General features: G+C 38.2%; 1 protein-coding gene across 1 annotated transcript in view; it reads right to left on the reverse strand.

The window, feature by feature from the left end:
* Dpp10 (dipeptidyl peptidase like 10) overlaps positions 1-18,616 on the reverse strand; it is a 1,452,235-nt gene that overhangs the window by 1,165,047 nt on the left and 268,572 nt on the right. The gene's annotated exons all lie outside the window — the stretch shown is intronic.

Consider the following 18,616-nt stretch of genomic DNA (forward strand, 5'->3'; position numbering starts at 1 on the left):
TGGGAGAAATTAATGCCTGATGGGAGGGAGAGAGAGAGTAGTCATCCCCAGGAACCCGAGACCCTGTAGCCAACATTAAGTGGGGTAAACCCTGAAATCATGTACATATAAACAGCATCAAACAGACAAAGCTGATTGTATCCATGTGTGTGTGTGTGTGTGTGTGTGTGTGTGTGTGTGTTTGTGTCTGTAGCAGCAACAATTAAAGTAAAAGAGGCCATGGGTTAAAGAGGAAGTAAGGGGTTAGAGGGAGGAAAGGTAAAGAGGATAATATGTAATTCCATTCCAATTTTAAAAGCAGCCCTGTGTTTGAATCCTCAAGTCCCACGTAAAAGTCTGGGTATGGTGAGCTTGCTTGTAAGTCTTGTGCGGGAAGGAGAGGGAGGATTTCTGAAGCTACCTGGCTAGCCAGCCTAGAGGAATGGGTGGGATCCAGATTCTCTGACCTCTGTGTCAAAAATATAAGACAGAGTGTAATAGAGGAAAACATCTGACCTCTATATTTGGCCTCCATATTTAGAAAATGCACCCATGCACACAGATTGTACATTCAAACACATAGAAAGCTTTAAGATTGAGACATGTAATTATGTGTCTATGGTGTGTCTATGTGTGACTATGCACACCTGAGTATAAATTCTATGCAGAGGCCAGAATAAGAAATGAGATCCTCTTGAGGTAGAGTTATGGGTACTTGTGAACTACTTGACATGGGTGCTGGGACCTGAACTTTAGTCCTCTGCAAGATCCACAATCACTCTTAACTACTGAGCCATGTCTTCCTCTCCCCACCCCAATATTTAAACAGACACAACAACTTACAAGATGTCATATGTCAAGAAAATTAAGGAGCACACTGAGAACAAGGATGTTGAACATCTATCTATTACCCCTGCACTCATGAGATACAACAGTCGAATTTCAGTACCGTGCTGGAAGCAGATGGCTAAGAATCCACTAAACAGCAGGTAGTAAAACTAGAAGATGTGATGGGTGCCAAAGGACTTAGAAACCTGGAGGAGGCCCCACACCACCCTTCTTGACATAACTATTAGGAGCAGCCTAGTATCCGAATTAAATGTCATCAGGACAGAATTGCATGTGGAGAAAGGTACTCAATATTCTTCAAGGAGCATAACTGGTATTTCTTTTATAGGACATTAAACAACAGCACTGATAAATTATTTGCGGAAAGCTGCTATAAATTGCACTGTGTAACATATGCAGTTCCAAGAATCAGACAGTCTCCCACGAACTTTCATGATAATTTCTTCGCCAGCAGAAAAAAAATATAGAAAATGCAACAAGAAAGGTCATCTGGGAAAGATATGGGTTCCCTCTAGCTTACAAATTGAGTCTTCCAGAAAGCAATCAGAACCACATCCTCCCCATTCCTTGCTTCATATTTCATCTGTTATCTCCTGTAGCTGGGATTGAGTTTGTGATTTCAAATTTCACAGATGGAACATAATCAGAAAATTTGGACATAAATATGTAACCACTGATTATCAGTGTACACAATTCACTCATAGAGAGAAGGCTCACCTAATTTATTGACCAAATATTTCTATGTATGGAGAGTTGGAAGAAAACGAGATAGAGGAAAGAAGAGAGGAAAGTGGAGAGAGAGAGAGGCTTGCAAAACTCATGATAATTAGATTTTGCAAGAGCCTCAGCAAACTTCTTTCTGCACAAACGTGAGGACCTGAGTTTAAATCCTCTAGACCACAGTAAAAATTGGGCATAACTGTACAACTTTAATACCAGTGCTGCAAGTTAGGAAAAAGAAATAAGCAGATCTCTCGAGCTAATGGCCAGCCACTTCCGCTTGAATAGGAGTCCCAGGTTCAGTGAAATAACCGGTATTTAACAAACAAGGTAGAGAAATGTAATAAGTAAGACATCTAACATTGACCTTTAGCCTCTGCATGAATACACAGGAGATGGCTCTGATACATGTGCTCTAATGAATGCATATGTATTCAAGAAAAACATACACACACACACACACACACACACACACACACACACCGGTATGATAATTAGACTCTCATCACATTTGTTTTCTTACAAGGGCTCTGCTTTGTTGTATCTTATTTGACAAGGTAACAAAGAAAAACTGAGAGGCTATATGAAGTCAAATTGAAAGTACCCTACACTCATACAATTGATCTAGTGTAGGGCCCCAACATTAACAATTTTTATAAGTTCCTAGCCAGGCTTAGGAGCCATAGATAGAAACTACAAAATATTTCTTCCCAGTATTGTTTATTACATACAATTTTTCAACTTACTCTGTGAGAGTTTCATGCATGCACACAATGTGCTCTGATCATATCCATTCCCCCTCTAACTCTCCATAAAACCCCAGTAGAGCCCCCCCTTCTCCTCTTTCTCCTTTTTAGTACTCTATGGCATGCAGCTAGCGTCTATGCATGCATTGCTATGAGTCCAGTCTATGGAACATGGACAGCCTGCCAGTGACTGTGCTTTCTATGAAAAATTACTCTCCCTTCCCCAGTGGCCTTCAACCTCCAATCACTTCTGAGTTAGAGGTTGAGCCTCATGAATCCCTTCCTCCATGCTGGAACTGTAACTGGATTGATTTTTATTTATTTATTTTTATTGGATATTTTATTTATTTATATTTCAAATGTTATCCCCATTCCCAGTTTCCCTACTGGAAACCCCCGACCTCCTACTCCCTCCCCCTGATTCTATGAGGGTGCTTACCCACCCACCCACCCACCCACCCACCCACTCCTGCTTCCCGGCCCTGGCATTCCCCTACACCGAGGCATTGAGTCTTCCCAGGACCAAGGGCCTCTCCTTCCATTGATGTCCAACAAGGCTATCCTCTGCTACATATGGGGCTGGAGCCATGGGTCCCTCCATGTGTAGATCTTATGCAGGTAACTGAAGATACTGAGTGTTCATGAGTTTAACAGTCATGTCATATCCTAAAGGCAGATATGATTGGGGACCTTTATAGCATCCACCCCTTTCCCTGGCTCTTACACTCTTTCATCCTAAATCTCAGGAGATATTGCTAATAATTTGTAACAAAATGATGATAGTATTGCTAGAAAAATTAGATTGTAAGGCTGTGGAAGAAACTTACAAATATGCTCTACTTATAATTACCTTGTAAATACTCTAAATACATCACTATCACATCAATTCTATTAGCAGATTTGAACAGTAGTAGACTGCTAGAAACTTTGCTAATTTCTGCTGTACTAGAAAAGGGTGTTTTTGTGGAGAGAAGAAGTACATGAAATATTTTAATAGTTGCCTAGTAGCTGCTCTTACAACAAAAGCAGGAAACAAGCAGAGGATCAGTTCCACACCAGGAACAGATACAGTATAATCAAGAGAGCATATAGGATAAAATGCAACAGCTTGGCAGTTTAGTGTGAAATTGTATTGTGTAGCTATTCCCTGTCAGTTGAAACACTCCTTCCTGGAGGGTGGTTGCTTAAGACCGAGGAGGCACACAACTCCCAATTTCTAAGAGGCTTCTGAAATTTACAAGACTCACAAAAACCATCCCCAAGTTTATATGAATAGTCCTTTCTCTAGCTCCTCCATTGGGGACCCTGTGCTCAGACCAGTTCATGGCTGTGAGCATCCACTTCTGTAATTTTCAGGCACTGGCAGAGCCTCTAAGAAGACAGCTGTATCAGGCTCCTGCCAGCAAGCACTTCTTGGCATCCACAATAGTGTCTGGGTTTGGTAACTGTACATGGGATGGATCTCCAAGTGGGACACTCACTGGATGGCCTTTCCTTCAGTTCCTGCACCAAACTTTGTCTCTGTATCTCATCCTATAGGTATTTTGATCCCCCTTTCAAGAAGGACCGAAGGGGTTTGCAGCCCCATAGGAAGAACCACAGTATGAACCAAGCAGTATCCCCAGAGCTCCCAGGTACTAAACCACTAACCAAAGATTACACATGGAGGGACTCAAGGCTCCGGCTGCATATGTAGCAGAGGATGGACTTGTGGGACATCAATGAGAGGGGAGACTCTTGGTCTTGTGAAGGCTCTATGCCCCAGTGTAGGGGAATGCCAGGACAGAGAAGCAGAAGTGGATGGGTTAGCAATCAGGGAGAAGGGGGATGGGATAGAGGGGGTTTTGGCAGGGAAATGAGGAAAGGAGATAAAACTTTGAAATGTAAATAAAGAAAATATCTAATAAAAATGAATAATAATAATAAATTTTATATGAATAGTAACAATTGCCAGAGAAAACTGTAGGAGAATCTTCAACAACTGAGCTTCCCATAAGTCATGCAGTTTGATGAAGCTTGGTACCCATCCTGGTTGTGGTTTTGATGGTGGAGCTAACTTCAAGTCAAGCTTATTCTGACAAATGTCTTCAATGCTCTTATGATCTCACTGAGCTAGATTTGTGTTGAGGCATCTCTTAGGATTGTCATTAGTTCCCTACCTGGAAAGAAGAAACATTTTGTCCAGATCTCTATAGAAAAAGTGATATAACAAACTCTGAAAGTTTTGACAGCAAAAGAAAAATCACGACACATATGCCTAGATGCTTCTCCACCTAGGATGGTTAAATTGTTTGCCAACATGATGCCAGAGGACTGGAGAGAGACAGGAAATAGTTAATGCAGAATAATAAGAAAACAAAAAGCAAAGATGAAAAACAATCCAACCATGAGCTCACTAAGAAAGACACTATAAGTGTTAAAGAATTTCAAAATACTGATAAAGTTTAAAATAAATATGCACAGTGTTTTCCATTATGGAAATAATACCAAGGTAGAACATTGTAATTCAAAAAATATACTCACAATAGCAAGACAAAAAATTACTTTGAAAATAACTTCACTAAAAATATGCAGGATTCTTATGTATGAAGCTACAAAACTCTACCAAAGCAAGAACTTTAAATAAATAGGAATATCTGAGCAGTGGTGGCAAACTCCTTTAATCCCAAAACTCGAGGAATGGGATGAGAGGTAAAGGCAGGTAGATCTCTGTGAATTTGAGGCCAGTCTGGTCTCTACAGTGAGTTCCAGTACAGTTAAGTCTATACAAAGAGACCTTGTTTGGAAAAAAATAAATAAATAAACAGGAATTTAAAAACTTTAAAATAAATAGAAAGGTACTTTGATTTGCCATGAATAAATGTAATTTTTTATCGTGTTAGCTCCTTTAACAAATTTAGTTGATGCCGAATAATTGTAATTTATGTTTCTTTCTGGTTCTTTACTTGTATTTATTTATTTTAATTTTATGTGTTTGGGAGTTCTGCCTGCATGTATATATTTATATTTTGTGTACAGTTCCTGCATAGACTGCCAGGGTATCCCATATCCATATCTGGTTCTTTACTTCTAGAGAATGGGGAACTACCAGTTGGTGCTGGTAAACAAATCCTCATTCTCTGTAAAAGAAGGAAGTACTCTAATCCACTTAGTCATCTAACTAGCCGCTTTGTATTTTACTTAATAAAATGGAAAAAATAAATATATTTTAAAAAATTTTGAGAATACTCAAATAAATTGGACAAAAATAGTAACACAGAATTCACCTTTTTAAATAAACCTATTTTTAAATAGGTTTAAAAAAATATAAAAGAGTACACTTAGGATATGTTTGCAACTGCAATTACTGATTGGAAATATTTTGAAGATTAAGTAAAATATGAGATATAAGTACTACCGGTAATTAGAATGTGGAATTTCAAGTAGTTTGAATGGAAGGGGAATGCAACTCAGTAGGTAATACACTGGTGATTTAGAGAAATATGTTGAAAACAAATGGGTGGAGATGATCAGTATCATTAATAGTCAATGCAAAATGTTAAGGGATGGTTTGCATACTATACAGGCAAGTATTTCAGGTATATTTTATAAAGATATGTTTTTGAAAATATTGATCAAAGATACTCTTAAACTTTTGGAGAATGTATTTAGAGAACAATTTCATCATACCTGTTCAGATTTTAAATAAAAAAGTCTCATTTGTCTGATAATTCCAAGTCTAAGATTTTATCATATAAAAGTATTTATTTATCCCTATTTTGACAACAATCTACGTCTTTACATGTAATTTTATAGCTATAAAATTTTTCTCAGTTCTAATCATATATGTACATAAATATGATATTTACAGATATATGTTTATTACAAATTGTTTATGACTGCCAAAATAAAAATGTAATATTTTGTGTGTGTGTGTATGTGTGTGTGTGTGTTGGATGAATATGTGCTTCTTAGCCATAGGGGTGTACATGGAAAACAAATGATGTTACAAATCTCACGCAATCACCCCTCCACCTTATTTACTGTGTATTTTTGTTAATACAGGATCTTCTGTAGAACTTGAGACTACATTTCAGCTAAACTGGGTGACCTGGGAGACTGGCCTTTTTCTGTATTTCCAGTGCTAGCATTATAGGCATGCTCTGCCAGGTTTGTTCTTCTACGTGGATACATGGCCACTCAGATCTTCATGCTTTTGTTATAAGCACTTCTGCATCTCAAAGGACTCTTTAGCCCCTGTGTTGAGTCATCTACACAATAAGACAGAGTACATCTATCTACTCTTATAGATGCCAGAGCATTTTGGATCACTTGAAGAGCAGACTGCTAAACAAAATGGGTCAGATGGTCTATTATGTGTTCTAACTGATACCAATATGTGCTTTCCTAGGCATACATGTACATGAAACTTTACTATTGCTCTTTCTTTCTTTTACAAAAGACATGAACTAATTAAAAAAAATCTCAACTAGCTAGATGCCTTAAAAAAATTAAAGTGTTTCATTAGCTTGGCCTCAAATATGCAACCAAAATGAGTTACGATTTTTTTTTTTTTTAAAGAATTCAATGTAGCAGAGCACAGTGACCAGTTAAGTCAAGGTGAGCTCAGTTCTCAGGGTTCAGAAGGCTGCTCTGCAGGGATCCAAGCATCCAGACTTAGTGAAGGAATCTGAGTGTCTATTTCTTATGTCACCAACTAGTGAACTCAAAGACCGGGCAGGAAGTCTCTGGGCTTTAGAGAGCTTATCTCATGCAATAAACCCTATTCTCTTCTATATCCTTTACCAAATGCTCTAGTTCCTTCCTCCTTTTCCCTTGAAATCATTGCTTCTACAGCTAAGGAAGAGTCAGGTGAAGTGGATGATTTTGCTCTTGAGGTACAATGATAATGGGTTCCCCAAGGATTCATCTAACACATTTCAGCAATTACTATATTTATTTTCTGTAGGTTTAATAGGATGCCTCATTATTACTTCTATGTGTGTGTGGGGGGGTGTCTGTGTTCAAGTGTATAAGTGTGTATATATACATGTATGTTTTGTGGAGATTCGAGTCAACCTCAGCTTTTAGTCTTCAAGAACCATCATGTACCTTATTTATTGAAATCGCAGTGTGTGTCACTGACCAGGAACTTGCCTAGAAGGTGAGACTGATTGGCTGGTGACCCCCAGGGACCTAACTGCCTCTTCCTTTCCAGGACTAGAATGACAAGAACACACCACCACCATACATGTGGTTGTTTATTATGTGGATACAAAAACTGGAAAAAAGGTCCTCATCCTCATATTTTCAAGGCAAGCACTTTACCACCCAAGACATCTTCCCAGGCCTATCATCATCATTTTTCAACACAACTAATTGATCAAGTTATTTTGACATCAAAGAATGTAAATATTTTGCATTAACTGTGTCTAACTAACTGGTGGTGAAACCAAAGTTTGTACTAAAGCATGGTAATACTTTATACATATTTAACTTTATTTGACTCCATGGAGGTGACTGAACTGATTTGTATTATTTAAAATTTCCAATGTGCACCATTTAATACTGATAATTTTTTCACCTGGCATTGAATTTATCCTAGTGGTTTGATGGTAAATGTCTAATAACCTGCTTCTTGGTGAAAAACCATTTTCATGACAGTTTAATGGCATAAAATGCTACCACCATGCCGAAGATACCAATGGTGCTGCCAAAAAGCTTGTGCATTTCCTGAAATTTTCATAGTCAACTCAGCAAGCAAGACTCAGTAAGATCCATTCCTTTCTGTACATTAAACACTCTAGTAGACATTAAAGAAGAAATGAAACTAACATGATTCCTACTTTTAAAACATACAAGTGTAGGCTGGCAACATGGCTCAGCATATACAGGCATTAGCAGCTAATTCTAATGACCTGAGGTCAATCTTTAATACCCACATGGTGGAAGAAGGGAACACACTCTCACAAGTTGTCTTCTCCAGATATGCACTGTTGCACTCACACACCCACATTCAAACATGCAAAAATAAATATGTATAATAAAAAATGTAGACAAATATAAGGATAAAAAATAAAATAAAAGTATAGCCACCTCCAAGGATGTGAGCTCACTGGTTAAGTGCTTATACACAAAGGGCTCTGAGTTCAATGGCTAGCACTGAAAATGTAATCATCAGCCAAATGATTGAGACATCTGTGAAAACAGAATATCTCAATAGTCTGCCTTAACGAACTCCATAATGAACACATTACTTGTCTACTTTCATATCAATGTCTACTGCAGCATCATTCACAATTGCTGTGTTATAGAACTAAGCTAGGTCCCAACAAGAAAGGAATGGATAAAGAACATGTGGTATACCTACACTAGAGATTTTTTTCTCATTCGCAAAATAAAAAGAAGAAGCTGTGTCATTTGTAGGAAAATGAATGCCACTGAAGATGCTCATATTAGGAAACTTGTCTCAGACAGACAGATATCATGTTTAATCTTATGTGTGGTTCCTAGGTTTTTATACAGACACATAAAAATCATGTCCGTACTTATGGCATGAAAGTAGAAATAAAACTGTCAAGGGGACAAAGGAGATGAATGAAAGGAGCCAGGAATGGGATAATGTAGGACACAGGGGGATATGCTCATATGCCAGGAGAAAAAAATTAAAGTTGCCTTTTATATTTTATATTTTATGAGATCATTTATAATCTTCTTTCTACTCAAAATTTACAGTTATAATTTGCCCCCCCCAGGTTCAACCAGAATAGAACTGTCAATCAAATCTGTTTTGAAGCCCTCCCACCTCTGCCTATGTCCAGTGGAAAATATGTCTTCTGGTTTGTTCATCTTGGATCTTCTCCACCATGTGACTTAGTGATGACTCAGAAAAGAACTCACTGGTAAGACCTCTCTAGGCTCCCTCTGATAATTACTATAATCATGCTGTCGTGTTTCTCCAAGCTGATGTGTTTTTCTACAACACATCAAGAAAATTATTTACTTCTGCCATGATGAATGACTCCCAAGCACAATTCCGACAGATATTACGATGGCGGTTCATGGCAGACACATAATTTTCCACTGGAATATATACACAACCTGCTCCTTGCGTTCTTTATATTGGCATGTGCAGGTTTTTTGCTTAAAAGAAAGACAGTTTTCAAGTTCTGCTAGACATCAAGTGGAAGGGGAGGTTCTGATTTGGGAAATCCCAGTGTTAACGAAGAAGATGACTAAAGTATATTTTCTTCTCCAGATATACTGCATTCTAAAGTTGTATAAAGTAGTCATTTTAACTGAGAAAGCCAATGTTGGCAGTTTGAAGGGAACCTAAAAGATAAATTACTAAATAGATTTAAATATGTCACTTTAAGTACTAGAATTGACATGTTATCTTGTACACGTGGGAGGCAGGAAGGGAGAAGGCATTGTAGAAAGTTGTTTTATGTGAAAATCGCTGTTCCTGATTAGATTGTCTTCAGCCCAGCTCTGTCGTTCTGAGATAAAGAAGAAAGCTTCTGAAGAGCTGTGGGACTTGACATTGCACAAAGCCCTCTCACTCGCCCGATACCCAAGCCCCCTCACAGGAGCCATCGCTTTACCACTAGTCCACTAGGAAAACATATTTATGCTATTGTGGTGGGCTGGCCAGTCTTACTCATGCATGCCATAGTTGATTATGAAAATTAGGCAAACACAGTTTATGTCAATTTCTGCCAAGTCTGACAACCTAAGTACAGTCCTGAGAACCTACACAACAAAAGGAGAGAAGTGACTCCCACCTAGTTTTCATCCGACAAAGGCGCGTGTACCCACACTCACACATAAATATAAAATAAATAAAGTACAATGTTTCCAAATTTTAAAAGTAAAGAAAAACAATTTGCAGATGAATTGACTAATAAAATACAGAGGTATCAGAGGCATGATGTCTGTGAGGATAAGCCACAGGCAGCAGTATGCCAAGTGTTGCAAGAATCAGTATAAAACCTCTGGTATTATGAAATGATCAGCATTTTGAATCAATCCTTATTAAGAAAGGAACAAATGGAGACTGAGCAACAGACATGGAGAATACAAACATGTGCAGCTCTATCAAAGCAGTGGACTTCAATTTGCAGTACACGGAGGTTAAGAACATGCACAGTTTTGTGGAAACGCTGGACTTCAATTTACAACACACGGAGGTTAAGAGCATGCGCAGTTCTATGGATGCATTGGACTTCAATTCACACCCCCCATGCCAGGTGGTTTACAACTGATTCTCGCAGATCTGATACCTGGCTTCAGGGGGCACCTGCACTCACATGTGCATAGCTATACACAGCTCTACATAGTTACATATAATTTAAAATAATTCTCTTTTACATGAAGCAAAGGGCAGAATATTAGTGAGAAGAGGAAATAATATAGGGCTTGGAAGATGATGATTCAGTTACTTCGCAAGCGTGTGAAAAGCTAAGAATAGGAGTGTGAACACCACATGTAATCCCAGCAGTGTTGAAGTGGGAGGTGGAGATGGACAGATCCCTATAAGCTTAGTGGCTCCTTGGCTTAGCCTACTTGGCAAAGTTCCAGGCCAATGAGAAACCTTATCTCCAACAAAAAGTGAGGTTCCTGAGGAACAAACAAAATATAAAGTTGTCTCCTGATCTCATGCACTTACATAAACATTCACCAGTGTATCAAAACATTCATGAAAGAAGGAAAGAAAGAAAGAAAGAAGAAAGAAAGAGAAAGAAAAGAAAGAAAGAAGGAAAGAAAGAAAGAAGAAAGAAAGAAGAAAGAAAGAGAAAGAAAAGAAAGAAAGAAAGAAAGAAAGAAAGAAAGAAAGAAAGAAAGAAAGAAAGAAAGAAAGAAAGAAAGAAGGAAAGACAGGAGAAATGGATATATTCCTGATATAAATGAGCTAATTACAAACTTAAAATAGAACTATGTATATTCCAAAAACCACAACTATTTAAATATGGTCTGTGCTCTTGGTGGCCTTATGGAAGAAAAGCTCACACATCCTCATCTAGAGAACATGATAGATAAAGGAGCCTACAGGTGCATGAGCTGAGAAGAAAATGGAGAAAATTATACGTAGCATAATCTCCATATTCCCTCCTCTTCCTTTTGGGACCTGGAAAACCCAGTGTTTTCTCTTTGGCCAATGTTTAGCTTCTGCCGTCATTATTGACCTAATCAAGAAAAAATTAGGGAACCAGAATTTAGTTATCAGCTCCCCGCCTACAGATTTTTATTATATGTTGGTTCAGTTTATGCATCAATTTTAATATACTAAAGAATGCTAGGATTGCAAGTCAAACATCATTCTTGGTTGTGCCTGAGAGAGGTTATTCAGAAGAGATATTAGCATTTGAGTCAGTTCATAGTGCAAAGAAGGCTCACTAGCAAAGAGAGTGACATCACCCAATCTTCTGATACTTTAGTGGACAAAGAAGAAAAAGGGTGGAGGTGGGTGAATTCTCCCTCTCCTTCTATGGTGGATACCCAGATTTCCTTGGTTATAGTTCTTAAAGCTTTGGTTCCTGAGACTTACGCCCTGCATCTGTGACTGTGAAGAAACACCATGGCTAAGACAACTTTAGGAATGAAAAGTACATTTGGGTTCCAAAGTCCAGAGAATTAAAAGCTCAAAATGGCAAGGTAGTGTGGTAGCAAGCAGCAGACATGAGGCTGAAGCAGGAAGCTGAGAGCTTATAATGTCAGTCACAGAGAGGCTTGGACATGGCTCAGACTCTTTACATCCCCAAGTCTACTTCTAGTGACAAGTTTCAGTCAACATGGCACACCTCCTCAGCCTCCCCAAACAGCACCTCTAGTTGGGAACAAAGTATTCAAACATATGAACCCAAGAGGGGACATTCTCATTTAAACCACTGCATACCATTCCTCATATGTGTCTTCCATGATAGTTGGCATTAATTGGTATCCTGATAGAACATAGTCATTTGGAACAGGGGCTTCTGGGCATGCCTGTGAGAGATTACCTTGACAATACTAATTGGAGTGAGAAGACCCACCTTGATTTAATGTGGGACCATTCTCTTAGAGTTCCTGGACTGTTTAAAATGGAAAAATATCAAGCTGAGAATTCATTAATCAATCCCTGATTTCTATTTCTAATAGATAGGGGACTAGCTGCTTCAATCCCTTACTGCCTTGACTTCTTCGCTGTGATAAACTATACCATTCCCTTTTAAGTTTCTTTTTGTAAGAGTAGTTTATCTTAGCAATAGGAAAAGGCACTAAGAAACCCTCCAAACTTTATTCTTAGCTTTTGACTTCACCTTGACTCCCATGTTTTTCCATATATTCATAATAGACCATGTGACTTCTCAACATCCATTATCATGAGATTCAATTCTTATAACTAATCTCCTTTATATTTACATGTAAATTACTGGTTCCTTTTTCCTAAAGAACTTGCGGGCAATACTTTAAGAGCCAGAATGCTAATTTCTCATGCTGTAATAATCTCAAGCACAATGCATGTTTTCTGTCTCATGAGAATACTGACTTAAACACACAAAAACATAAGTAGTAGGGGTCAGGACTGTAGTTCAGTTGGTAGAGTGTTTGCCTAGCATGCATAAAGCCCCTGGTTCAATATCCAGAAATGCATAAATCAGGCATAGTAGTATAAGCTTTCATCTCCATCACTCAGGAAGGGGAGGAAGGTGGATCTGACTTTCAAGTACACCTTTGGCTAGACATCAAATTAGAGGCCAGCTTGTGACACATGCATAGCTGTGTCTTAACAACAAAAGGGCAACAGGTGTATACTTTTTGACCATGTTTAAAGCTCTACAATACTGTCTGAGTTCATAAGGATTCTGCTTGAGTTCTGCCATGTTGAGCATCCTTTCTATGAGCCAGAAGAATGCTTTAGGCTTGGGTTCACCCCGCACTTCAAGGCGCTCTTGATTAAACTTAGATTGCATTCTGAAGAGTAGTGCTGAAATTTCGTTCTTTGTAAAAGCGTACATTTCTGTTTGTGCTCTTCCTTTCTGAGATCTTATCTCCTCTGTAGCAGCCTTTTCTCAGTATTCCCTGAGCTCCACTTAGTATGGAATTAGGGTTTGCCAAGCATGAATGTTCCATAAGGGGCCCGGAGCACTCTCAGTTCACTGACTGCATTGTCTTTGAAGGGAATTTGCAATATCCACACTATGTTTTCTCCTTTCTTTGAAGAGCTAAGCCCCATGCACTGAGGGTGAGTTAGTCACAAATTAAAAGCTTGCCTTATTCATTATGTCCCCTGCCTTCATTCATTCCTAGGACAAGTTGAAGAAGTAGTTTATCTGGCAGTAAAAAGGTGTCAACAATTTACAAGGAAACTGATTCACAGATAATGTTCACAAGGTTGTGTTCTAATGTTCTTTCTGTTGCTCTAATAAAACATCCTAACCATAAGCAATGTAAGGAGCAAAGGATTTATTCTGCTTACAGTTCTAGGTTACAGTCCATCATAGTGGGGAAATCAAAGCAGGATCTCAAACAGCTAGTCCCATCATATACATGCCAGGAGGAGAGAGAAATAGGCACTTATGCTTACTATTTGCTTGCCTCTCATCTACCCACTCTAGTCTTTGTTGTTGTTGTTATTGTTGTTGCTCTGTTTGCTCTGTTTGCTTGTTTTCTCTTTTTTATTAGATATTTTCTTCATTTACATTGCAAATGCTATCCCCAAAGCCCCCTATACCCTCCCCCTGCCTTGCTTCCCAACCCACCCAATCCTGCTCTCTGGCCCTGCCATTCCCCTTTACTGGGGCATATGATCTTCAAAAGACCAAGGGCCTCTCCTCCCATTGATGGCCAACTAAGCCATCCTCTGCTACATATGCAACTAGAGACACAGCCCTGGGGGATACTGGTTAGTTCATATTGTTGTTCCTCCTATAGGGTTGCATATCCCTTTAGCTCCTTGGGCATTTCTCTAGCTACTCCATTGGGGGCCCTGTGCTCCATCCAATAGATGACTGTGAGCATCTACTTCTGTATTACTCTAGTCTTATGCAAGGCATAGCCCATGAAATGGTGCCATCACATTTCAAAGTAGACCTTACATCCTGTGCAAGCAATAATCAAGACAACTTCCCACATACTTTCCTACAGCTTCAACTTGTCTAGACAACTCTTCATTAAGATATTTTTCCATGTGCTTCTAAGTTGTGTCAGTCAAACTAACCATGATAGAGAGTAACTATATTTTGAACCATGACCTAATTGAACATAAAGAGTAGGCTTTGGAGGATTTAAAAAAAAAATAAAACTGTATGGAGATCAAACCTATGTCCTAATGCATGTTAGGCAATATTTTTCTACTCAGCCAAACCCTCATTCCCTTCCCCATTTACTGAGAGGATGAGCAGAGCTGTTGTCTTGCTTTCCTTGTTAGTGTGTGTGGCTACTTTGGGGGCTTAGAGGTAGGGTGTATAGTCTCCTAGCATATAAAAGTTTATGCAATAGGTAGCTAACCATTGAAGAAAATACTTTTTTGGAAAATCTATACTATATATATATATGCATACATTAGAGAAATAATTGTTTTCTACATGAGTACATTTTTCTGTAGTTCCATGGGAAAATATGCAAATTTTGAATGAATATTTGCTTGCCTGTTGTGAAGAGAATGAGGCTGAGGGCCTTTCACATGTGAGGAGATCCCAAGCTCTGAGTTCCACTGACTATATCACATTCTCTTTCCCCTTAGGGGAGCAGGGATTCTTCACTCTTTGACAGCTATCACTATATTGTTTTTGAGTGGGCTCCATGCTCTGGGTATCTCTCAGAGTCTCAATTTACAATCTGGAGTATAACAAGAGCATCAGTGTTAATCCTAACTGCTTTGTGTTTCAATAAATGGAACCCTTTTTCCTTCACAAAACTTCAGATTCTGTTGTAGAATTTTACTAATATCCTCTATAGCTATAATCCTCTATACTGTTGTAGAATTTACTGATGCCAATAAATGGTTGACTCGACTCCAGGAATGTTAAGTCAAACAAACCATTCCTTCCTTAAGTTATTTCGATCAGAATGTTTCCCCGCAGTAACAGGAAAGCAAATTAGGATGTACCCCTGTCACATAACTGCTCTCTAAGCTATCCTCCTGCAAGCTCTCATTAATAATAACAGTTATGACTTATCAGGAGACTCTTTTGTTAAGGACTCTATTCTCTGTTTTGCAAGCATTATTAGCCCAATCCACTGAGAAGGTAGCAAGTATGAGACCTGAGAGTTAAATCCAAGTGGGAAGTTGAGTTCTTTGTGATTAAGCTTCCATTATTCCTCTTGGGCTCATTAGATGTCAATTCTCTTTGACTCTGAGTTATTGTTTGGTTGAGTTCAAAAGTCTTTACTTAGTATGACTGGATAAGCAAAACCTTTTCATGGTGTGCTTTCATGTGATGTGCCAAGAGTCCTCTCTGCCTCCTTCTTGCTCAAGATTGATTTGTTCATGCCCTTGTAGTTCTCTCCTACTTTTAAAATAAAGATTTAATTTCTTATTTTTAATTTTGTGATAGACAGGGTATGTATACATGTGTGTAGCTGCCTGTCAAGGCCAGAAGAGGACATCAGATGCCTTAGAGCTGGAGTTACAGGCAGTGTCAGCTATTCAATGTATATTCTGGGGAACAAATGCAGGTTTTCTGCAAGTATAGTATACACTTGATCACTGAGCTGTCTTTCCAGCCTTTGTCTCCTACTTTCATTACATCATCGAAGATTGATTGACACCACTTTGGGGAAGAAGGAATGAAATATGCATATCAAAGAAACAGGGCTTTCTGAGTTACTTAGCTACTCTGTGTCAGTGATGAGCTGAAGAGCAATGAGTGAATTCACAACCTCTATTTTGACTTCTATTGTCTGACTCCTCACTCACACCTTGCCCCGTTCGATTTCCCATCTTTTGTAAATTACATGATGAGTGTGCCATGGCAATCTATTGTGCTACAAAATTTCGTGTTTTTGCATAGATGTTGCTGTGGCATTGACACATATGTCAATGTTGAACCACTACCATGTATATTATGCACCTGCAATAAGGCATCTCAAGCAAAATAAAATTCAATAAAAGGAGCATACTTACATTTCTCTTCTTTCTGCACACAGCGCCCAACAAAACTTGTGACCTGAAGAGAGCAAAACTAAGCAGTCTCGAGTCTTTCCAGAGCCCCTGGTAGTTAATCATATGCTGAGTGGATACATTTCAAATGCCTAGCCAAGCATTGTTGATGGTCAGAGATTATACACCTTTGGGGGACTCGACGTGGATGGGAAAGAGCCACCCACACCATAAAAATCACTGCAGAGCAGTCATCGGACTTAAAGATTTAGCTGCTGGGTTTTCAAAGGAATGAAGAATTGGTATATATCATTTAGACTGAAAGTTACAAAAACTGTAATGTACAACCACAATCTTATCTGGAACTCTGTCTTTTACCTTAAAGGTCAAGTCTCTATAATTCTGATTCTAATAAGCAGAAGTAGTTTTCAAAAGTGTAACTTAATCTTATTGCTCATCTTTAAATATTCATTACCTATGTGATAGGATAGAAATTTAAAATTCAAATGACTTCCTTTCTCTTAATTCTTAGACTATCATCTAGTCATAAAAGTTACAGGTCATTTATCACAAAATACAAACAGAATAAACTTCATAATTAATATTATTTGCAACTTGGTACTTGCAAGTGAATAAAGCAAAAATGCCAGTTGCATAACTCAGAGTCCTTACACTCTATTTTAAGGAAATTATTCATCTGCTGAGTCACTAGCTCACAGCACTAAGAGGAGCAATAAAGTTCAAGCTCACTTCCTACAAAACCCTTGTTGCCTACCAGGAACACAGAAGTTCCCCCTGCAAATACATGTAATGTTCTAGGAAGACTCAGTGCTATGAATCAAGTTCAAGTCTAACACTTCTAAACCCCTACAATAATAAACTTGCCTAATCCAGGACAGATATTGAACAAACCTTTCCATGTTTGTGATCCAAATAGGCTTCCTTGTCTAAAGCCTCAGACCAAGGTTGTAGGGGATATTAGACCACCACTGCTAGTAAGTTAGATTTTTCCTCATATTTCTTTCCATGTGATATAAGGGGGCATACATCAATGGCAGAACATAATGTTTCTAGAAAATGTGTCATAGCTGTCCCCAATTTGAACATGTAATTTGTAAGTACTAAACACATATGAGAAGGATGCTCTTAATACAAATACTACACATTTACTGGTGATGGATGTACAGAGACCATCACACAGGGCCTCACCCATTTCCTTCCTTATGCATTACTTTCTTTAGCTGCCTCCTCGACTGCTCTACTAAAGGGCAATGGACTGTCCAGCTTAGAATTCCAATAGTTTGTTCATGGTTTCAAAGGCTGAAAGTCAGAACACATAATGGCTACACAGCCATGCTCTAAAGAACGTTCTTTTCTCGATCATATTTGCTGTTCTGACACCTGTTGAAGACATGGCTTAGATGATATTTGACACTATTTGGCTTCATGGGTCAACGTCTTCATATTTTTTTTTGTTTTCATGTGCTATCTATCTATCTATCTATCTATCTATCTATCTATCTATCTATCTATCTATCTACTATTTTCAAGTTTTCTTTTCTTTACAAAGAAACCAGTCATTGACATTCAACATAACATCATATTTGCTCTATAAAAAATTATACAGTGCCTACACTGTATATTTGGCCAACTCAGATTAAATAAATATACAATAATCAATTCAATTACATACCTTATTATTTGGTCTTAATATGAAGGATATTTTTAAAAGCTGGTGGCAGACTCAGCCTTTGATATGCCAAACAACATAGAAGGATCAAGCAGCCGCCCCAATCAGTTGTTCCTTACCGAATTTGAATTTTATAGTTTTAATTCTTATTTCCATGTGAATTTTAAAAAAAAAATTTATGTGGCCTCTTCTCTATGTATTTTGTAAGAATTATTTTGAAACTTTAAGACATATTTTTCCTGTGCAATGGCACTTGAATTCCTGACAGCCATTAGTATGTTGACAAATTCTAAAAGGGATGGTAGGTAATTCTACTCAATAGAATATTTATGGTCCAACCTATGAGATATATAGAGGAAGTGATGCTTGATTTATCCATTTTCTGGTATGAAATTCTGTATTTCATCTTCACTTTTTATAACTACCTATGTGCAGGGTCCATTACTTCTTTACACAGTAAAGGAAATACTGAATAAATTTTTAAAAATCAGCATGCACTCCCTATGCATCCAACTGGATCATTCTCTTAGCTAAGTTGTTTTAGCTTAAATAGTTCTTTCTTCCTCTTCC

The sequence above is a fragment of the Mus pahari genome, chromosome 5 (genome assembly GCF_900095145.1).
Source record: "Mus pahari chromosome 5, PAHARI_EIJ_v1.1, whole genome shotgun sequence".
NCBI lineage: Eukaryota > Metazoa > Chordata > Mammalia > Rodentia > Muridae > Mus > Mus pahari.